Source organism: Leptonychotes weddellii, chromosome 3 (assembly GCF_054177405.1).
Source record: "Leptonychotes weddellii isolate Sample4059 chromosome 3, ASM5417740v2, whole genome shotgun sequence".
Classification (NCBI taxonomy): Eukaryota; Metazoa; Chordata; class Mammalia; order Carnivora; family Phocidae; genus Leptonychotes; species Leptonychotes weddellii.
The window spans coordinates 95,476,391-95,499,976 of NC_138371.1; the positions used below are offsets into that span (position 1 = coordinate 95,476,391).

The 23,586-nt window shown below is 39.5% G+C and overlaps 1 long non-coding RNA gene across 1 annotated transcript in view; it reads left to right on the forward strand.

The window, feature by feature from the left end:
* Positions 1-12: 12 nt before the first annotated feature.
* LOC145720807 (uncharacterized) overlaps positions 13-23,586 on the forward strand; it is a 125,792-nt gene continuing 102,218 nt past the window's right edge. Inside the window, exon 1 of the long non-coding RNA XR_014144018.1 lies at positions 13-113. This is a non-coding gene — a long non-coding RNA (uncharacterized LOC145720807). The remainder of the gene's footprint in view (positions 114-23,586) is intronic.

The following is a 23,586-nucleotide window of genomic DNA, read 5'->3' on the forward strand; positions in this document are numbered from 1 at the left end:
AAAAGAAAAAGATAAAAACAAACAAAGAAACAAACAAAAACCCAGAATATGATCAAATATGATCAGGCTGGTGCATAGATCAGTGCCACACACTAGATTTTGGGCGTATTTTGGTCTGTTAGAAGAAAGTGCCTCCCAAAATTTTAAAGGAAGAAAAACTTATATATGAACAAAAATAAGGGTTAATATGATGAAAGGATGGAACATGAATGTAAAGATGAAAATTATAAAAGATTTTATAAAAGGAATTGATAAGATAAGAAGTTTGTTGAAAAAAGAAAGAAGAGGATTAAAAAAAAAGGGAGAGAATGTGATCAGGCAGGATACTAGAACAAAGCCATACAGTAGAGATTTAGGGTATCTTTTGGTCTTTTAGAAGAAAATGTAACCCAAAATTTTAAAGAGAGAACAACTTATATATTTATATACCAAAAATAAGGTTAACTACTATGAAGGGATAGAATATGACTCAAAATGAAAAATAAAAAGGATTAAAAAAAAGGATTGATAAGATGTTGGTTGAAAAAGGGAAAAAGAAAAATTCAAAAAAAAAAAAAGAAAAAAGGTTTTAAAAAAATTAACTTTGAAAGACTAAAGAATCATGGTAAAAAAAGCCATGAATTCTATGTGCAGTAATCCCCTAGCGCTGGAGTTCTGCTGTTCTCATTGATCGGTAAATTTAGTCTTGGCTGGCTGTTCTTGCTGATCTTCTGGGGGAGGGGCCTGTTGCCGTAATTCTCAAATGTCTTTGCTGGAGGCGGAATTGCCCCGCCCTTGCCTGTCCGAGCTAAGTCATCTGCTCGGGTTTGCTCTCGGGAGCTTTTGTTCCTTTCAAGCTTTCCGTACAGCTTTGGAGGATGAGAGTGAAATGGTGGCCTCCCAATCTCTGCCCAGAGGAGCCAAGAATTCAGGGCCCCACTCCTCAGTGAGTCCCCAGAAAAAGCAGTCAATCACTCCCATCTCCGTGGTCTCCGGCTGCACTCTGTGCTCATATGGCCTGTGACCAAGCATTTCTATCTCTGGCACATAACCCCGTGTGGAGTCTCCAAACCCAGCAGATTCCTGCGGTGTGCTCCCATGCTGCTCCTCCTGGGGGAGGAAGGGGAGTCTCCCCGGATCTGCCACTTGTTGGGTCCCTGCTGGAGGAGCAGTGGCCCGACTGTGCCATGGATCACAGTTTATGGCAACCCCGAGCTGAGAGCCCACTCCTCAGGTCTGTCTCTGCAGCCGGCTTCCCTGATCCTATACCTGGGAGCTCTGCCACACTCAGGCACCCCCGGTCTTTCTGTGACCCCAAGTGTCCTGAGACCACACTGTCCCAGCGAGAGTTCCACCCCCACTTAGCCACTGGAGCGACGTCCCTCAGCAGAGCCGACTTCTCAAAGTTCTGATTTTGTGCTCTGGGGCTCTATCACTTGCCAGAAGTGGCCGACGGAGGCCCCCTCCCCCGCCGTCTATCTTCCCGAATATTGCCTCAGATTCACTTCTCCACACGTCCTACCTTCCAGAAAGTGGTTGCTTTTCTGTTCAGAGAGTTGTTGCTATTCTTTTCTTCTATCTTCTGTTGAGTTCGTAGGTGTTCAGAATGGTTTGATCCCTATCCAGCTGAATTCCTGAGACCAGACGAAATCCAGGTCTCCTACTCATTGCCATCTTGCTCCTCCCATGCCTGATGATTTTTAATTGAATGCCAGACTTTGTAAATTTTACCTTGTACTCTGGCTGCCTTGGATTCTCCAGCTTCACAGCTTCATCTCATTTCCAGGATAATTCCAGGCTTCACCTAAGTTCCCTGTCTCTGTATTGTAACCTTGAAATTCCCTCCAGGCAGTAAATTGGTACATGTGTTGGCCCATCTCATTTGTTTTCCAGCTCTTGGAGATCACAGTCCTTTGTTGCTTGATCTCTACTCTCTCCAAAACCATTGTTTCACATATTGTGTCCAGTATCTTCATTGTTTCTGACAGAAAGGTAAATATGGTCCTTATTACTCCATCTTTTCCAGAATTTGATATCTAAAGGGAATATTCAGAAGAAATCAATATACTGATTTGGCATTGAGAATGCAAAGTAAAGCAATGGAATTCCGATATACTATTAGAAAGATATTTTGGAACAAGTTTTCAGTTAGTCCTAAAGTTATCCATAGAAAGGCATGTTTTATTTAGTGAAGCCAGAGAAAGCTCCTCTCATGTAACTGAACATAACCACAGCTCTGTACTAGAAGAACAACCTTCCAGAAAGTAGTCACCCAGAGAGACTGAACTGCAGAGCCATCCAAGGCAGGGAGACCAGCCCCAAGACACTGGCTACAGCCCAGAGGGGAGGTTATAAAAAACCTGTGGAGGTGAGAATGCAGGAATGTAGAAGGGAGATCGAGAGAGAGAGAGCCAGGCCATCAACAGGTTGGCCAGAGTGGGGAAGAGATGTAAAGTAAAGATGAGTCTGAGGTCTGATTCCAGCTGCACAGGAGGATGGCGTGCATTCAAGGAAATCTAAACCTACAGGATGAAAAATAGGTTTTGAGAAAAGATGATCTATTAACAGAGCACTTAAATTTAATTATTTAGGCTTTTAAGACCAAAAACAATCAAATGACCTATCCAAAGACACACTTTCCATGAGTGGGACAAGAATACAACCTCCTTTCCATTAGCCTGCAGTATTTTTCACTTGACACCTTCTTTCTCCTTAGTATTCGTTCTGATTAGCAATTTTTTTAAACTTCCTCCCTGTGTCTAACTTGATTCTTTTTAAGTAAAGCAAATCTATGTTTCCATCTTTTGTCTTGTGTTTCACTTAGCATAGGGATAAGTCCTTTATTTAAAGATAATTATGCAATTGGCACTTTGTATTATTTTCTTTGGGATAAACAGTCCTATTTATTTATGTGTATTTTCCTGTGCATAAGATCTGGTTGAAACTAGTTTGAATAAACTATGCCTTTGCCATTAGTGAGGGCCATTACTGCACTCAGAAATTTCATTTCAGAAGCTAAATGCTTACAAATTGATTTGCTCTAGTTTCAATGAATTATTACTGATCAGTCTGAGTACAAAATACCAATTACTGGTACCTTATGTGATCCAACACTGCTAGGTAGTAACCCAATGCAGCCCAGAGGTGGGCACAGGAACTCTCTGCCTTCTCAATTTCTCAGCTGCCCCTTCTCTCCCACATCCTGTCTCTCAGAACCATGTCTATTAGAGCCCGTGCTCAAATTTATTTTAGGTTTCAGCACAGATGGAGGAGAGTTCCATTACACTTGAAATGGAATGTACATTATTTTTAAATTACTTTCATACACTCTCATTTAGAACCCACAACAAGAAAAGATATTGTTCTCATATTGATAACAATGAAAAAACTGAGTCTAGGAAAATTCCAGCCACTCACCAGAGGTCATACAACTAGGTAGTGAAAAAAGAATGATCCATTTAGTTAGATTTTATAAGGCCTTCCACCACTCCCTTTATGTCATTGAAGGCTGATTCCAGAGTCATTTCATTTTGAGTTTATTTGATTGATAATTTTCAACTCCACTTAAATTTTTCCAAATTTTCCACAATTGTTGATATTAAATTTTGAATGTAGTAATGAACTTGGAGACTCATATGTCTATTTTGCTTTCATATTTCCTTTCAAGCATTTGGAGGGGGCGCATATGTGACTGTTTAGTGTGTGAATGTGAGCCTGTGGGCATATGTGATTGTGTGTGAATACATGTGTGAGCATTTGTGACTGCATGATGTGTGAGTGTGGGGGTTGTATGTGTGTGTATGTAAATATAAGTGATTGTGGTAGAGCAAATGTGAGTGCATGAATGTGTGTGTCACATGTGAATGTTTGAATGTGTCTGTGCACACGTGAGTGTGTGAATGCATGAGTGTGTTTTGGCAAAAAGGGGGTAGAGGTGTCATTCTCCTTGTGATTTCTTGCCAGTCCTCAGGTTGTGGGACCAACAAAATTTCTCGAATAGTGCAGAGGGCAATCCACTGACCTGGAGTCCTGTCCATTGGTTTGCACCCATTTTCTTACTAAGTGACTGAGTTGAATGATCAAATGACACTATGACCTGCCATTGCCCAGTATCTCCAGACTCCTCCCTTTTGTCCCTTGGACTTAACACTCTGGGGTCGCCAAACATTGTGAGAAACTTCTTGTACCAGCCACACATTTCTTTTTTGCTTTGTGTTTGCCTTGAGCATTTTCCCCTCTCCCTCTATTTACTTAGTAATTCTTATTTACCTCATAATTCTTATTCCTCCTTTTTTCCTTTTGGGGATTAACTTTTGCTTCACAGGCAGTCATGTTGGGCTGTAAGTCAAAGTGCTTTATCTTTCTCCAGGCAAGAAGTGGAATGTCTTGAGTGGAGGGGGTTAAAGAAAAAACTACTGGAGTTCGTTCACCCTAGTAGAGGTTTTCTGGTGAGAGAGCCAGGTTTCCTGGAGTGTTCCATGCCTGTAGCTCTAGTCTTTCCATCAGTTCTCCAAACCAGTGAGAGTTAGTGCTCACCAGTATACCACACACTCCCCTGCATTTCCCCTCCTTCTTTGCAGTTATTTTGGTGCCATGTGACTTTTTCTGGCCAATAGACTCTGAGCGGAAGTGACATGGTTAGCTTCTGGGCCAAGCAGTTGAAAATCAATGTGCGTTCTCTTCTCTATTTAAAGACAGTCTGTGGCAAAACTACAGAATGGAAGTAGCTTAAAGTCCTGGATCACTGTTTGGTGGATACCCCACCTGTATTAGAGTGACATAAGCATAAATCAAACCTTTGCCGGATTCAACCACTGTGATTTAGGAAGGTTGTTGTCACTGTATCTAGTGCTAAGTACTCCACCCAGTACAACTGCTTTCTATTTTTTCAGTCAAATCATTTTCTGCTTTATTTACCCAGAAACGCTTTCTTTTACTTATACCTAGAGAACCTACATTGGTACATCATCCCCTGAGCACCAAAAGTAAAGCAGAGTTATGATTATTTGTTTATCACTTAGCTTCCCTTACTAGATTGTGAGCAATTTTAATGCAGAGACTGTGTTTTTGTTTTTGTTTTTGTTTTTGTATTGCAAGGTGACTAGCATAGTACTTGGTACAGAAAGAATCTCCCTTCAGGCTTGCTAAAATAAGAAATGATTTTCTCCTTAGTATATTTCACTTGATTTTCATTTAGCTTGATAAAAATAATGTTTTGATCCTCTGGAATGAAACCAGGCTGGCATTACATTCCAGCTCAGCCACTGGTTGACTTTTATTAGGTTAATTAGTTTTTCTGATCTTCTAGTTCCTTATTTATAAAATGGGGACAAAAATATGATGAACTCAATTGGTGAGATTGAATAAGAAAATGTATACAAATGCTTAGCATGGTCCCTGATACACAGTAAGAACTGAGTAAACAGCAGCTATTTTTACTATTAGTATGTTAATGACCAGAATTCTTTTGATTAATCCACTTATGTTTTCCCTAACCATTGATATAGCCTAGGTGGCAAGAGAATCCAATGGACTTTCTCCTAGATCTTCTCATCTGGACCTAATCATTATCTTTTTTTCTTAAGACAAAGCCATTTCTCTCAGCCTCTCTCCTGGTCTTCTATCTTGTTGCTATACTCTTCCAGGAGGGCTTCTCTCTTGATGTAAAAGTAGTTAGCAATTCCTCAGGACCTTATTTTCATAACAAGTAGGAATTCTTATTATTCAAATGAAATCTTTCTTATGAAGAGCTTAGAGATATATATTTGGTAAATGAGAAAAAACCATCTTTTCAATATTTGGGGGTGAAGTATAGTCTATTTTTCCACAGATCAGCTTCCCGGCAGCTAACCTATTGGCAGCACTCACTGTTGAGTGGTTCACATTCAGCAACGAGACCAGAAGTAATGATTCAAATTCAATAGAGGTCAGAAATGATCAGAAGTTATGATTCCTTGGCAGCTGCTTGATGTTCAATATTAAGCTGCTTTAGCAAACCTCTCCCTTATTCTTGTGGCCAGATGCCATAAGGCATGAAAAAAAAAAACATAAATAAAAAAACATTTCCCCCTTTTCACACCTGCCACCTGCTACCCACCCTAAGTGGAAGTCACAAAGGAAGGGATTTAAATGAGCTGAGAGACCTGATGGAGCTCTCCTGGGTCAGAGGTGCGTTGCATTTGCACACCTAGGGGAACTTGCTTTGCCAATGTACCTGCTCCGTAAATTACTCTGGAGGAAATCACTTCATTATTCATGACTTAAACATTCCTGTTGCAAAATGGAGATCTATGTCGTGTACCGTTGCATTACCAATTCAATTATTCTTTTGTCATGCAAACTTCCTGAGCTGTGACAAGGGGTGGGGCAGGCTCTTCACAGCTAGCAATCTGTAATGCTGTCCAGGAGCGGCTTTCTTCAGGCTGCAGTGCGCTGGAGAATTTACGAAATGGCTCTCAGGGAAGATGTCTGCCAATGATGGGAAATTGATGATCACTATCTAAACATTTAGTAGCCCTTCATCAGTTATAATATGGCCATCTTCAACTTGCCTTCCTTAACTGATAGCATTTCCTGCTTTCTGGAATGAATTTGGAGGTACAAGAGAGAACAAAGCCTGCCCCACCGAATCTATCACAGTAACATTCATTTTCTTGTTGCTTTCCATTTTCTTAGTGTTCTGAAACCAATTTTGCAGGGAAGAAATGCCTCAATGTTTTTGAAGAGGTCTTTTTTATGTTGGTAATAAAAAGGATGGCCTTTGAGGTTGATATGATGGCCAAACAAAAATACATGGCAAGATTGAATTTTAGTCACTCACACAGTTGTTTTAGCCTCATGGTACCAAGCATCCATTTTGTATAATGGTGTAGGCAATTGTGTTCCTTCCCTTCTGGATGGATTAAACTGGTCAGATGTGGTTGGTGTGACAGGACATAGACAATGGGGCATTTTAAATTTCAGGCACTATAATGCTTTTACATAACTGTATATTAGAGAATCATCAAGATTTACCAAGGCCTTCATATTAGCAGAGAAACAGAGCACTGGATTAGGAGCTTCATGGCCAGTATTTAAGGGTGGAAAACCCGATGTAGGTTCTTTTACTTTCTTGTTTTTTGTTTTTCTCTCTCTCTCTCTCTCTTTCTTCCTTTCTCCTTTCCTTTCTTTTTTTCTCACTCAGTGCTCCCTATTACTGAACTGGTACCTTGGCAAAAGAAGGTTGAGGAGTAGTGAGTCACTCAGATCTACAATAAACCTATTTCAGCCTGAGTTTGGGGGGGATGTTAACATTTAGTCATTATGTTTGTGGGAAGTGGCATGTAACCCTCAAAATTCTCATGTGCTATTATTTCTATTTGGCTATTAAGGAAATAGATTTTCAGAGAAATCAATGACTTGCTGAAGATTAACAAGGTCAGTCTGTCTCCAAAAAGCCTTTTCTTTACTATATATATCCATAAAACCCCTAATACTATAGATGTCGTGGCTTTCAAATAAGTATAGGGCAAGATCTTTTTAATTTAGTACTGCTGGTCAGTTCTAGTGCAAAGATGAATCGAGCTTGTTCAAATTTGGGACCATCTTTAACAACAATAACACAAAAATCATAAACTCAAAATTAGGCTCAAGGCCTTGAAAGGAGCTCATCAAGCAAGGGACCCTGAAGATTAAGCTTATTAGCTGCATAGTAAGTCCACCTCTGAATAAGGGTCAAGAAAAGAGATGAAATATTTCCAAGTGTGTTTCATGTCATCCAGGGCTCCTTGAAGTAAAGTAGTGTGATTGCAGGTAGTTCCAACTGTGCCTTCTCATGTTAACCAGGCTGTTAACGTGTCATTAAAGAAGTAGAAGGATGGTGACTGCCTTTGGAAAGAGCCAGTAATTCTTGCCGAAAGGACCAGTATTGCCAATAGAAAATGGGAATCCTTTTGGAAGAGTTAGTCATCTGCTTACAAACATCTAGCATTTTAGGATCATGTTTCAAAGTAGCTCCCGTGCCCAGCATTGCATGTCCTTTAGAACAAAGCTACTACTGCCTATGACAACAATAACAAAAACTAATTTCAAATTATTCAAAAACTTCTGTTCTGAGTTAATATAAGCCCTTTAGAAGAGTGGATTTCCAACTTTTTGGTAAACACAGAATGAATACGTTTTGGATCATGGTTCAGCTATATATATCTGCATATATATAATACAGAAAATAATACATGCTTACTGCATGCACTGAAATCTAATAACTTCTAATCTATTTAATTTTATTCTAATATGTTAAAAATTCTAGTTCTGAAACACTCTTGGTTTAGAATACATAAATACATATTTGGAAAGCTTTAATAGTCTTTAAAAAAAAAAGATTCTTTTTTTCCCCTTCTGATGATGGCTTATTGCAGAAGCATTTCACATAATTTCCCTTCGCAGGAACATTTTCTTCTAGTTATCAAGACCAATAAAGTCTAGAATGGAGAATGTGTGAAGGTACTTGATAGTTTTTCTGTCTGGTCACCTTTCTCTCCCATCCCTCAATTTCAAACTCTCCTCCTGGGTCTCAGCGGCTTATTGTTTTCCCAGGGAGGGCATATTCTAAACTTTATCTCTGTAGAGTGTAAGTCTTAATCTTTTTTATTATTTTTTTATTTGAGGATAGTTGACACACGATGTTACATTAGTTTCAGGTGTGCAACATAGTGATTCGACATCTCATACCTTATGCTGTGCTCACCACAAATGTAGCTATCATCTGTCACCACACAACATATTATAATATCATGGACTATATTCACTATGCTGTACCTTTTATCCCTGTGACTTATTCATTTTATAACTGGAAGCCCATATGTCCACTCCCCTTCCCCTGTTTTGCCTACCCCATCAACTGCCTCCTTTTGGCAACCATGTTTGTTCCGTTTATTGTGGGTCTGATTCTCCTTTTTCTTTGTTTATTCATTTATTTTGGTTTTTAGGTTCCACATGTAAATGAAACATATGGTTTTTGTTTTTCTCTGTTTGACAAATTTCACTTAGCATAATGCCCTCCAGTCTTTTTCTTTAACTAAGAGTTCACAAACTAGGAAGAGGGGAAGCTGGGAGAGAGATCTGCCTACAGCACAAAAATACCACTATTTGTGCTGCTACTGAATTTGTTTGTGTCTGAGAAAGACCAGGTTCGTTATGCTGATTTTGTGTGGGAGACAAAGGTGCAAGCATTGTGCCTGCGTACTAGTGTGCTTCCATCCAGATCAACCAGTAGTAGCTGCCAAACGTATACAACTACAATGGGTGAGGCATTACCCATTCACCTACTTGAATTACCTGTAAATACCTATGAAATCTGAAAGGTAGAAATCATTATTTCCATCTGAGGGAAGCATATCTAATGCCTGTAGATATTAAATGCAATATCCAATTGTCTCTCTCCAAGTAAGTCATTAGAGTGGAAGCCATAGGCCTGACTTTGACCAGAGTGAAAATTAACCATCTGAGCCACCCAGGCACCCCCTGCAAGAGTGAAATCTTATCTCTCCATTTCTTATATCTCCACACAACACATCATGACCATAGAGAGAAAATCAGCACAGATGGGCTGTAACCCGGTAAATGGGTTGGTGAGACAGCCCAAGCAGCTGTGTCCAATCACCACTCATTTTGTCAAGTGACAGTCACTGCCCTATAGAGTTCCATGTACATGAAATATTTTTCAAGATTATGAGTCAAAAATACTATGGAAGTGGCCAAAATATGAATAAAAATGAGATTTCTCAAGGTGTTATTTAAAACTTGCTATTGTGTTAAAATAAAATTTCAATTCTTTTTAATTTGGAGGAGAAACATATCTCTTTATATTCAAGAACGATTTAAATGAGCAGGTTAATTGGATTTTGAAAAATATCATTTTCTTCAATAAAAAATAATTCATTTAACTTAATGTTAAGCACCTGGAACATTTGTAATAATAACCTGAATGTTTGGCCTAGGAGATTAAAGAAGAATAAAAGGAAGATAAAGAAACAGAGCTGATGTAGGGAGAAAAGTAAACAAAGAAAGAAACTTGAAGATTAAAAAGTCTTAGGAATATTTGAATTAGTGAAATGATAAAGCCATTGAAGAAAGACAAATGATGGGTAAGTTATTACATTTTAACCTTTCAAGTCAGAACGGCCAAAGTATGACAGTAAATACACATAAGTTATGGAGCAAAATATGGGAAAAGTTCTGCTTCAGATATTAATTAAACAATAATTGAATGAATGCTTATAAACACCAAGTGTTCTTCTAGTCACTGAAGATATTAAAAAGGAATCCCTGGTTTAGGATTTCAGAAAGTTTATAATCGAACAAGAAGGCAGATATGTAAATAAGCTATTAAAATGCAATGTGTTAAATCCTTCAAAAGATGTATGTAAAATTCAATAGGAATATCATCCTAGTTATTAGTTTCATCAACTTTACAACTAAGCCGTGATGATGAACTGCCGAGTGACAATTCCTATTGGTTTTCTCACGTTCCTGCAGAGTCCAGCCTTTCTGAGCAAAAGGCACATTCAAATAGCAAATATCTTTGGAAACTACAGGAGCTCTATCCCTCCAGAGAGATACAGAGACTCTCTTTGCCTGGAAAATCCCAGGGTAGTATACATAAAGCCCTTTCCTTCCCCTCTCCAGAGACGTTTGCTTATATTCCGGGATAAGAACCCCAGGGATGCATTTCCCTATCCCCCTGGAGGAGAATTACTGCTATTTCAGGATAATTAGTAATTTCTCTCTGGAGGGTAGAATGGGCACGTGTAAGGATAACCTTCACAGCTCAGTCTGTTAATGGTATGGTTCCTTTCCTAAGGTGTACGCATGTGCAGCTAAAATCCTGCTGTTGTTAAGTCACCATAAAGGGATCAGGGCATGGAGAATCTACGCAAGCCACTGCTCTGGCTACTGTTTTTCATATGAGTAATAAACCATGCATTTCTGTATTACTCTGACCCAGGAGTCTTGAGGTCTTACACACACGCACACACATGTACTCATGGGTATGTATCAGTCTGTGTAAACACATATATGTATGTATGTTTATATTTATATCATCATTTATACTTCAGTTTTACTCTCTGATAAGATAAGTTTATTGTCAGGCATTAAATTGTGTCCTCCAAAATATCATACGCTGAAGTCCCAACCCCCAGTACCTCAGAATGTGACTTTATTTGGAAAGGGAGATGTTGCAGAAATAATTAATTAAGGTGAGGTCATTAGGATGAACACTAATCCATTACGGCTGAGGTCCATATAAAAAGGGAAAATGGGGACACAGAGGCACACAAAAGGAGAATGCCATGTGAAACGAAGACAGAAATTATAGTGATGCTTCTACACACCAACAGATGCCAAATATTGCCAGCAAACTCCTGGAAGCTAGCAGACTGACATGGGACAGACTCTTTCTCACAACCCTTAGGAAGAACAACCCTGCTGATACCTTGATCTCGGACTTCCAGCCTCCAGAACAGTGAGACAATACAATTTTCTTGTTTAAACCACTTTGGTGTGGTACTACATTGTGGCAGCCCTAGTGAACTAATTCATGTATCAGTACCTGTTTTCCATAGCTGTTTTGAGCATTTGCAACCCATGTTTCCAAAGGGGACAATGTGATTCACGAAACAATAGAAGTCCCTCCTCCTACTACAAATGGCAGACACATCTCATTCCACCTGCCCCTGTCCTCAACTCTTAATCTCTGCAAGTCTTACCCTATCTGCCTGCTGGCTCTCTCCCTACCCAGCTGAATATATGGCAGATGTATGTTTGAAAGAAGTCTCAGGGACACCTACCTGTTCTTCATGTAAGGCAGGTCATAGAGTACTTGGACTACTATGTACTTAATATACTTTCCTGTCTGTCTGTCTCCCTTCTTTTCCTACTAGGGAACCCAGAATTATTTCACATTGTTGGCAAGAGAGTACATTATGGTAGAATTTGGGGGCAGTGTGGAAAATGCCCTGGATCAGGAGTGAGTCAGCTGTGAGTTTGGCCTCCACTCTGGCAATTCCATTACCACATGGGTCAAATCACTTAGTGGATCTAAGTGTCCCCATCCCTGTGCAAAGCTGATTTAACAGTAACAATTCTGTCCATTTCTAACCCTTGTCACAAGACTCAAAACAGACAATACATGTGAAAAAAGCTTATGCTATACAAATATGATGATTTTTATAAACCAAATTCTCATTTTCGATATTTTTAAATTAAAAAGAAATGTTTGGATTCTTTATCTTTGTCTTACAGCATTTGCAATTGTCAACCTCTTCCTCTTTCTTGAAATTTCTCTCTTCTCTGGATTTCTGTGGCACAATATACTCTGGTTTCTTTCTGCTTTTGATTACTCCTCCTTCACAGGTTCATCCTTCTCTATGTGGACATTGATATTAAATGTTGAAGTTCTAAAGGCTTGACTATAGGCTGTTATACCTGTGAATTTTCTCTGGATTAGCCCACCCATACGCACAAATTATCAGATAACTTACAAAGGGATATCTCCACTCCAGATCCCATCTCTGAACTGTAGACATATATATCTAATTACCCTCTTGAAATGTCTCCTTAGATTATTCAAGGCACCTAAAACTCAAAATATTCAAAAGTAAATTTATGATATTCCTAATTATACCAAATATTCTTCCAGGGTGCCTGGGTCTACTAAGGCGACCATATCCCCTCTGTCACCACCCAGAAATCTAAGTATTCTGTTCATGAAGAATACCCATTTGAAGGAAGGCACGGCCCAGGGGACTTAATTTTTTCCTAATGAAATGTGAGTAGGAGTTACATGGTCACTTCCTTGAGGAAGTGTACAATTCTCCAGTCTCTCTCTTTTGCCAAGAATTTATGGAAGCACTTGTAGTTGCCATGAGGTCAAAGCAGCCTGAAATACTGTGCCTGGGGAACATCTGCCCTGGGCAATCACCTGGCCCATGGCAGACACTGAATAAACTACAGATAAACCTTTGTTTGATTTTTTTTATGTCCCTGAAATTTGGGGGTTGTTTCTTATTTCCACATAAACCAATTTTAACTGGTACAATTCCCTACTCCAAAGTATCATCATTTTAAGTTCAGACAACTACAATAGTAGCCAAATTGGTCTTCTGTACACATACTTGCTCTCCTCCAGTCCAATAGTCAGACTGCTAGATGGGTACTTTTAAAGATGCAAATCCAATCATGCCATCCCTCAGATTATAGCCATTTATTAACTTCGATGGCTTGCCATTATATTTAAGAGAAAGTCCAAATTCCTACTACAATGTACAAAGCTCTGTATAATGTGGTCTTCTATTTTGTCTCCCGCCTCATTTTAGATATTGGTCTCTCCATCTCTTTATTCCAGGCATATCGATTTTCGGTTCCAGGAAAAACTCAGACCCCACTTCCCTCACCTGTTTCCTGAGCTTGATATATGCTGTTTTCTTCCTCCTTCTATATCTAGTTAATCCTAATCCTTTCTTCAGAGCTGAAATCCATTGTCACTTCTTCAGAGACAGACTCCTTGATCTTCCCAACTAAGCTAAATCTTCCAATTAAATGGTTTCTCTCATAATACTGTGCACCCCCCTCTATAGCAAATTTTCTATGGTAATTTTTACCTTAATATTTCAGAGTACATGATTGATGTCTGTTGTTGTCCACTAGATCATAAGCCCTATAAAGTCAGGAGCAATTTTTGCTCATCATGTTTCCCCTTGTGCCTGTTCCAAGGCCCAGTAGTGACACATAGTGGATTCTTATCTATATTTGATCATTAAATGCTTTTAAATAACTAATAGTCCCACTGGTAGGAAAGAAATGTTCAAACCTTGATGTTTCATTTAACCTTCCATATAGTTTCTAATTACCCAAATGAGATTGTTTTTAAAGCTGTAAATCTGTCATATTGCTTGAATGTCTGAATGGATTTGTGGGCCCAAAGACATTTAATGGAGCACTCACCTGAAATAATCAATTGGAACCATGAATTCCATTTATTTATAAGAACAAATAAAAGATGACCTTATTCTTATTCTATACTCTATTATATTGGAGTAAATAATATAACAATTCTGGGCTAGTTGAATTATTAATAACCATTACATATAGCTGGAGAGCACGGGTTCAAAATCTATGGCCATGTCCTTTGTCTTTGCTCATTTATTTTGCTTAAGAACAACACTTCCTATCAGTATAATTCCTTTAAATTGTATAGTCACTTTCATTTCAGCTGATCCTCATAATATCCTTGGTTGAGTTAGGACAGAAAATACATCGCCATCGTGCAAAGAAGTAACTATGTCATGGAGAATTTAAACAGTTAAAAAGACTACGTGAATAGGAGAGTGAAGACATAGACCCTAGGTCTCCTGGCTTCCCCTATAAGATTCCTCATGTACCTGCATATATTTGTGGTAGGAGAAATTTGGGGTTGACAAAACAAGGGTAGGAGTGGCAAGCTGGAAAGGAAGTCATGAAAACCCTAAACTTTATGTTATCTTTCCATTTACTAAAACAAAGCTATAAAAACAGTACATTTCGTAAAATGATGTCACATTTCAATGAAAATGATGTTTACCCATGACTAATTTCCATTTATTAAGCATTCATTTGGTGTTTGCTTAGTTAGTATTATTATCATAATTGTTTACCAAAACTTAATTCCAAGACACATTTCAAGATTGCCTCTGCTGCTGTTCCAATTATTTCCTTATATGATAATTTTACATAAAATATTTCAGAGAAAAAGGCAAAATAATAAAAAGAAAAGGCTTCTAGTAGTTAGCTCCATGCAAGCAAATTGGTCAAATTTTATTTGTTGCTTTATAGAAGACAGAAACCCAGAGGTTGCCCTTCTCTTGGGGGGAATCAGTCAGTTGAGACAGTAGCCTCCTACATGCAATTTTAGGATAGTTTGTGATTTGCACAGATGACTTGAGATCCAGTGTGGGGAAAAGCTAAGTGGAAGTAAATCGACATGGTAGAATTCTAGTAGAGAACCCTTAATGCTGAGGCTGGATGACGGTACTACACTAATTTTCCTGTGGACAGCATGATCTAATACAATAGCTTTGAGCCACAGTGACTCGAATTTGCCATCCAGTGTTGCCATTTATGGCTATATTCAGGCAAATCCCTTGCGCCACCTGAGTCTCAGGCTGCTTATCTGTAAATAGGAGGGCAATAAGGCCAAGTACGACTGAAAGGACACGGTGCATGTGAGGAGCTGAGCACCTTGCCTGCCACATGTTAACTGTTACATATATTGCTCTTACTACTACCCTGTGCTGCTGCAGTAGCCTTGGCAATTACACCTGGTAAATCAGGTATCAACGAAGACATCCTCTATCCTCTGAAACATCGGTCACTCCTGTGCTGAGCAATGCTTGTGCTGACAGAATGCACAGGCAGCCACTTCACTCCCAGTGTAGGAGACCCCTGGCAGCCACGGCAGGTACCACATGGAGCCCAGGTCTGAGGACAGGTCCTATGGGTGAGTTGAAGGGCAGAGAGGACTGTGCAGACATGTTGTCCAGACTTCCCTTTTGTGGTTGTTTTAGGCTTGGGCTGTACAGAAATTTATTTTTCTCTGTCGTCCAACCATTTATGTATTATCACCTACCCATTTCTGCCCAAACAATTCTGTCTCTCTCAACATGGTCTCAGCAGACTTCCAACAATGTGAGCAACATGAAAGCCAGCCAAGTACACTTGCAAGTTCTGAATATATGTAGTATGAGTATAGAAGGTATTTCCATCAATTGCTACCTAGCATTTTCAGGATAGATTTTATGCCTGAAGAGCTCAAATCTCTGAGGCAACATTATCAGTGAATAGGAGAAATATCATTCCAGTGTAGACCCGATGCACCAATGGAATTACAGAAATACCCTACCCATTGACTGAGGTCATACCCAAAGACCTCATATCCTGAGAAATCAATCAAGGAATTGGAAGGAGAGTGGAAGTAATTTTAATTGCACTCTTTCCTTGCACCTGGCCTTTTGTCAGAACTTCACATACTTTATCCCCCTTAGTAAGAACCATAACATCATCTAAGTCTTAATGCCTTTTTTTTTAATAGTAACAGGATTCTACAGATATTAGTTTCATTCAGATACAGTTTTGTGAATATTAAGACTTTTATGCTAATTTGTCATTTAATCATTTAAGAAAAGATGAAGTTTTATTCCAATCCCAACTTTACTTAGTTGGATCTATGTGTGTGTGTTTAACATCAATTTTTAAATAGTTGAAAAAAAAATACACATTAGGGTTTGGTTGTAGTTTAGCAGATTAAAGCATTTTTATTTGTGATTTAGTTTCATATTTCTGTTTGATTTCAAGACACCTTAAAATGAGAATCTTTTTGTGTTCATACAAATCCTACCTATCATCTAGTCCAGACTTCCACCCACAGAAATTCCTTCCACAGTGTTCGTGACAGGTAGCACCCAGGAGCTGATCGATCATTTTAGTGCCTGGGAACACATCACTAGTAGAGATAGCCCAGAGCATTTTTCATTAGTGTACTGGTTGGTCTTAGTCCTGTCTTCTTGACCTGAACAGAAGCAATGACTATCTTTCTCAATACCTGCTGGAGCTGAGTGAGAATTCCTTTCAGTGACTGTATTGGCTGAAAAACTGGCAGTGTTCAAATGTGCCTCAACACATCACCTGTGTAATCAGAGAAAGATACTCCAGAGAGTGCCTGGGGCGTGTGTGTGGGGTGGGGAGGTGCATTTAAGGATGGACAAAGCAACAAAGAAGCAAAGCAATGCAACAAAGAAGTAGCCTATAAACTGAATCTTCAAATTTCCAACTTTTTGTTATTGCTTTCATTGATTTCAGAATGACCCCCTTATTCCCTTTTGTTTTGTTCCATTTTTCCAAAGTCCTCTTTTCATTATTGTTACGAATTTGAATTTCCAGTGGGAAACAGTCATTTGTACGCAACGAAGCTGGGTGCCTGGGGAAGGAGGGAGGTAAGCCTGGAATACAATCAGCAAGGCTGCCCAACAAGGGAGAATGAGACACAGAAATTCCTTAACTTCCTGTTAGTGTTAAGAAAGAACAAAATCTAATGATGTATTTTATGGTGACTAACATAACATAATTAAAAAAACAAAACAAAACAAAACAAATAATTAAAAAAAAAAAAGAACAAAATCTGAAAGAAAGGTCAAACCTCCAAACTGGCTGCAGAAACTGATCCTTAGAGAAATTCCTCTCAATGCAGCAAGAATTAAAACTCAAACTGAGAACACTTGTGAAAACAGCAGTAATCCTCAGAAGGAAGCGAGACCGGAGCCACAAATCAAAGAGCAATACTAGAAAATGCTACCATAATAAGGAAGAAACAGCAAGATAGCAGAAGGGAGCTGGGGGACTGTGTTTTCCTTTTTGTTGAACACACAAGCTGGGAGTGTGTGCTTTGAGAACTTCCCAAGAGATGAAACAAGAAATCACAGGCTGCCGAGCCACTGGTTGGGAAAGATGAGCGTGCTAAGATGAACAGCAGAGGCACTGCCCAGCTGGGTCTCAGCTTTAGCCCCTCCACGGCGTGAACCTAAAAGCACCCCCCTTCCCCTGCAGTAGCAGGACAACCAGTGCAGTTGCCCGCCCTCCCTGATCCTAAACACGCTGCCCTGGGTGCCTGTAGGGGGCACTGCTGGGGGTAGAGAAGTAGCCCCAGCATGCCAGGAGCCCAGCGCTGCCAGGATGAATACTTTGATGAGCACAAATCAGGAGGTTTTGTTTGTTTGTTTGTTTTTTAATGAAGTGTAACTAGCATACAATGTTATATTAGTTTCAGGTGTACAACATATTGATTCAACAATTCTATACCTTACTCAGTGCTCACCAAGATGCATGTAGTCACCATCTCACCAAACATTACTACAATGTTATGGACTATATTCCCTATGCTGTACTTTTCCATAGTGTTATGCCTCTGTAACCAGGGTGCAGGGATACCAGAGCACCTGGCTCTGGGGGTCCGGAACAGACCAGATTCAGCCACTTGCCACTGACAAGAGCCAAAGGCAGAGGGATGAGTTGTGGTGAAAGAAGAAAGGAATTGATTTCAGAGAGGCTGACACCAGGAAGACAGCGGGCTAGTGTGTCTCAAAGACTGTCTCCAAAGTGGTCAAAATAGTTCCAGGTTTATATAAGGAAACTGTAGGGCAAAGGTCTGTGAGTACCTGCAGATGGGCAGTACAGGTCAGGTAGATAACTGTCCTGCGGTCAGTCACGTGGGGTCTTGCTGGCTGGGGCAATCCTTATTGCTTAAGGGGTAGAGTTGGTTCCCATTAGGGAATGTTTTGCTTGCAGAGTCTTTTCCTAAATTCAGAGATGAGCTGGAAAGAAGAACTTAATTAATTAGAAAGTACAGACTGAAGTCAAAATGGAGGGAGCTGAAGTTCTCTTTCATTTCTTTGCATTCCAACTACACCTGTCATTGTTCTCCACTTATTGGGTGATGTTGGAGTGGCATGGGCATTTTTAGGATCCAGCTAAGGGGAAATTGAGTCAGAAACACATTTAGTTTGGCATATTTATAGTTGTTCAACTGCCCTTTTAGTATATAGCATAGAAATACCTTCTAGGAGCAGTCCAGCAGCTCACTTGCTGAATCAAAAATCATCACGGCAAAAAGGCACAGGATCCACAGTGTGTTACAAAATGAATGTGTCATTCAGTGCCAGAGAAGAAGTATGTATGTAGCTAAGGGAAACAATGCTCTATATGTGAGGAGCTAGAAGCTAGTCTAGGGAAATTCTTGCAAATGTCATAGTTCATATAGCAAATAAGCTTGATATATTTTCTCTAAACTTGAAAGCAATCCTATAAACTTACTTAGCATTACCAAGAGCAATGGGTACAGCAAAGATAAACTCTTCTAAACTATCAAAAAATAAGAAAAAGTAACCTGGATCAAGTTGCTAGAAGAAATATTGAATTGCCTTTCTATTCTCTTTATAGGTAATTATGTTACAAAAGAGATGTCATACAAAGAGGCAATCAAAGAATTTGCAGCTGAAAAGATAAAGGTATTATAGAAATATGTCAGCATGTTCTTTTTCTAGATTTTATCATTTTTATTCACTTTTTTTGTAATTTGTATTTTTTATCATTGATATTCAAAGCTAATTTTGCATTTGCAAATTTTTCTTCATTTTCTTAGAGAGCACACCCCAAATTATTTAGCTTCTGGCCCTATAAAACCTATATCCGCCTTTGTTTCTGTCATTGTACTTACTAGTCATCTTTTACCTGAAGGCGTGTCTCTGTTGTCTCCTGGGTGGCCAGGGGTAAATCTGATTATTCCTAATATTCCCAGCACCTAATGACGTAAGACCTAGCAGTTGTTCAATACGTTTTTGTTGATTGAAAATCTAATTGATGGGTGTTGGAAAGGAAATGAAGAATGGTGATGCTTTGCTTCAGATAGGAACAATGGGGCTACACCAGGACCTGGCACAATGTCCAGGCTGAGGGGGGCACAGGGTGCTGAGTAAAGATGAGAGGATGAGGAAGGACATGCAGAAAAAGTAACTAGCTTATAGAAAAGACTACTAGGGACTTAACTGGGAACAAATGGTAGAAAGATGTGAGGCCTAAAATCTATAGCTTTACTTCCTCTGGAGGAGGGAGATAAATTTCTTGCTAGAATTAAACATGATGGTCATAAAGCATTTAGCTTAATATCAATCTTAGAGTAGGTGGTCAATAAAAATTAGTCTCCTCTTCCCCATTAATTTTCCTCCAAGAACATGTTTGGGCCCAGAAACTAGAAAGGAATAGAAACCAACAACCCATACATAGGATAGTTTGGGGTTTAAACCTTATTTCAGGCGCAGTGAACAAAAGTGAGAATATGTACCTTCTCCCCATATGAGGGGATGGAGGTGAGTATTAGAACTGATTATTTTGGACTGGAGTAGTTGGAGAGGGAGAAAGGGGCCTGAAGGAAAGGAAAGAGGAGAAACCAGGATCCAGAACCTCACTGGCTTTCAAAGGATGGTGGTTTCTGCTGCCTTTTCACTCCCATCCAGAGCTGGCCCTTCATACCTGTCCAGGAACAAGATGGGGTGCTTGGCTCAGTCACTCCTGAGGCCCATTGTCAAAGGGAGCACTTCAAGGATTAGTCTTTAATTGCAGTGCACCTTAATGGATTTTGCATTTAGTCGGGCACATCCTCTCACCCATAATTCCCTCCCCTCCACAGTGGCAGCTCACCCACTTACCAACATTATGGCAATTTTCCCTTCACTGGAAATCTCCCCTAAGTGTCTACTTAGGAAGCTCTTTGTTTGATGTCATTGACATGTTAATAGGAGTAGCTCTGGGTTCTCTGCAGTAGTGAATACTGAAAGCTAAGAAAATCTGAGAGAAGCTGGCAGGGGCATTCCATATCCTAAGCCCCATTGTTGAATGCTAAGTAGAAAACGAAAGGATTCAGAGCAATAATTAAGAAGGGTCCAACACAAAGTTTGAAACAAGTTAGAATTTGAAGAGGCCAGTTGTTCTAAGTAAGCAGTTAGAACCGTGGAGAAGGAGCTGGCTCATACTTGAGTCCTTTAGAGCCTTCAGACAGAGTCTATACTGAAGAGTTTGCTCATTCCCACTTTTTCACTAAGGCTGAAGCCCATTTGTTAATTTGACTAATGATGAATGATCATTTATTTGTGAACAAGGGACTTTGGGGAAAAAGTAGGCACAGCCCTTGATACTAAGGAGTTAACAGTCAAATAAGAACAATTTTGGACACAAATTAAAAGATGATGGATGTAATCAGGGCCACAGCTGGAACAGATGAAGGGCTGTTTGGGCTGGAATGGTCCAGAAAAGGTGTCCTAGTGAGCTGTGATTCCAAGCTCTGTGAGGATTAGGTATGAGAGAGAGAAAGAGAGAGGAATTGAATCAAATGGATGGATTCATGGATTCATATGCCAAAACATTCATGTTTTGCCATAATAAATTGGCTCATTTTCCCTTTATGTCTCTCTAGCTTAGAAATGAAAACTGATGTTTGTTTTCTACATCCTGCTCCAAGGAAGGAGAGGGTACTAGGTGGAACTTCTTCCCAGAATGTGTGGTTGGGTTGAGAAGGTGTGGACCCTCATAGTTGCCACCTATTTGCAAGCAGGGAAATCTAGCACAATGTTTGTGTTAAGGTCACACTTCATACCTCTCAACGTGGAACCAGATTAAAGGTGTTCTGAAATATCTTTCATAAAGAAAGAGGTTACACGGAGAGTCTCCTCAGAAGACCAAACATCTTCCATGCTCTGAGCCTCCTAAAGCCCTGTTGCAGGTGAAATAATTCCCTACCATTTTTTTTAAAAGAGTCTATTTAGTTTCAAAGAGCAAGGCCATATACAAAGAAAATGGAGAGAGATAAACTTATTGAAATGCATGCTTTCTAGGTTACCCTCACCTGGGGATAAATAGGATCAGAAAATGGTAACAAGATAGAATTTGGTCTCTACCTTCATTTGTGCTACAGCATCTCAAGTTCCTTTGGCTGCAGACATCCCCAGGGGATTTCAATGTGTGTTTGTAAGTACTATTCTCCCAACTATGTATTCCTCATATTTTCCCTTTTTTGTTGTGGCTGCCATCTTGATGTCTTCCGCTATATCCTTCCCCCAGCCTATGCATTGATACTCAAATGCCTGCCTGCCATCAATTCATGACTAAATTTTCTGGTCTTATACCATATGTTCACATGCTGCAAAATCCCCTGTTTATGGGAAAAAGTTGTCATCTCCACGTGGGGTACCATCTTGTTTTACATGCAACAAAATCATCGTGTTTCAGAGCTTAAAAAGTTTTATAAGAGACCTTCTCAGTTTTCGCATAGCTTTATGGTGTTCCTCTCACTATAGTCTCCTGGTGGAGATCTGTAGAAGCTGGGACAAAGACCAATCTGGTTAACAGACAACTTATTGTACATTAGGTTTCCCTACTGACCCTGACCCATAGTCAGGTCTGCATTTCGGAACTCTCACTTTCCACTGCTAAGTTCTTTTCTGGGAGGAGTTTTGTTTTCTCTTGCAAATAGGTCTCTAATGGCTTGCCCCACTGCCTTTTAGGCATGCTAGAAATTCCTAAACTTGTAGCAAGTACACAGCTTAGAATAGGCCTTTGGACTCAATATATTAGGATGACCTTGCTCTTTGTAACTTGCCCTCAAATAAGTGCCCTTTGCTGCAGGCAGAAGGAGATACCATTGATTTACTTAATCCATAGGTTAGAAATAGAAAACAAATCAGTCAATAATTCTGAAATATGGAATGAATAATGAGAAACACCAAGCTCTTGTTGGTCCATTTGCCAGGAGCGCTAGAGCTCTTGTAGGAATTCTGCCATGAAATTTGGGAGCAAAGAAAGGGAAAAACTATTATAGCTGTATAACGTATTTAGTAATTTAATTATTAAGGCACACCAATAATGTAGTGTTATTATTCCCATTAATTTATTTATCAGGACATTCCCTCTTATGAAAGGAGAACAAGGGCTGGCAAATCCAGAAGAATTAAAGGGGAAATTCCAGGAGTAAATATGGGAATCTTTTTGGTGTCTTTGTAATCATGCTTAATGTGATTTTGGTTCATGCTCAATTTCCCTATTTGTTGAGCTGTGAGCAATCATCATGGACAGAAATGTTACCCTGAATCTTGTCTATGTGTCATCAGAAGACTAGAAGAGAAAGGCAAATTGTGTTGACATCACTGATCAGAAGAACATGGACTTGAGCATCAGATAGATCTGGTTTCAGCTCATGGGTTTGTCCTCTTGACTATTTAACTTTGACCAAGTGGCTTAACCTTTTTGTATGTTAGTTTCATCAAGAGTACAGTGTGGTAGGGGTGCCTGGGTGGCTCAGTTGGTTAGGGATCTGACTCTTGATCTCAGCTCAGGTCTTGATCTCAGGGTGTGGGCCCAAGCCCTGCATTGGGGCTCCATGCATACTTAAAAAAAAAAAAAAAAAAAGAAACAAAGAAACAAAGAAAAGAAAGAAAAAAAGAGAGAGAGAGAAGAGAGAGTACAAGGGGGTATTAACATCTATTTCATAATATTGGTCTCAAAATACTCAATACAGCTATAAAGGGGAGCCATTGATGAGATTTGGGTTTGTATTGCAAAATCTTAGTCAATCTGGTGTGGAAAAATCACCATTTGTAACTGCAGGCAATTTCATTTTCATCAAAGTAGAGGTTTCAACTCTTCCTTCCTTCCTTCCTTCCTTCCTTCCTTCCTTCCTTCCTTCCTTCCTTCCTTCTTTCCTTCCTCCCTCCCTCCCTCCCCTTCTTCCTCCCTCCCTCCCTTCCATCCTTCCTTCCTTCCTTCCTCCCTTCTTTCCTCTTTCTTTCTTTCTTTCTTTCTTTCTTTCTTTCTTTCTTTCTTCTTTCTTTCTTTCTGCTGTAGGAAAGCCACAGAAATGACCCTTTAGATAGAAAAAGAAATAAAATACTATTTTACTCAAGGAAAACTCAAAAGTTACCATTAATTAAATGCAGATGTTTTAAGCTAAGAAAATATTCTGTTTGACAGTAATTGTAGAACACGGTTTAATCA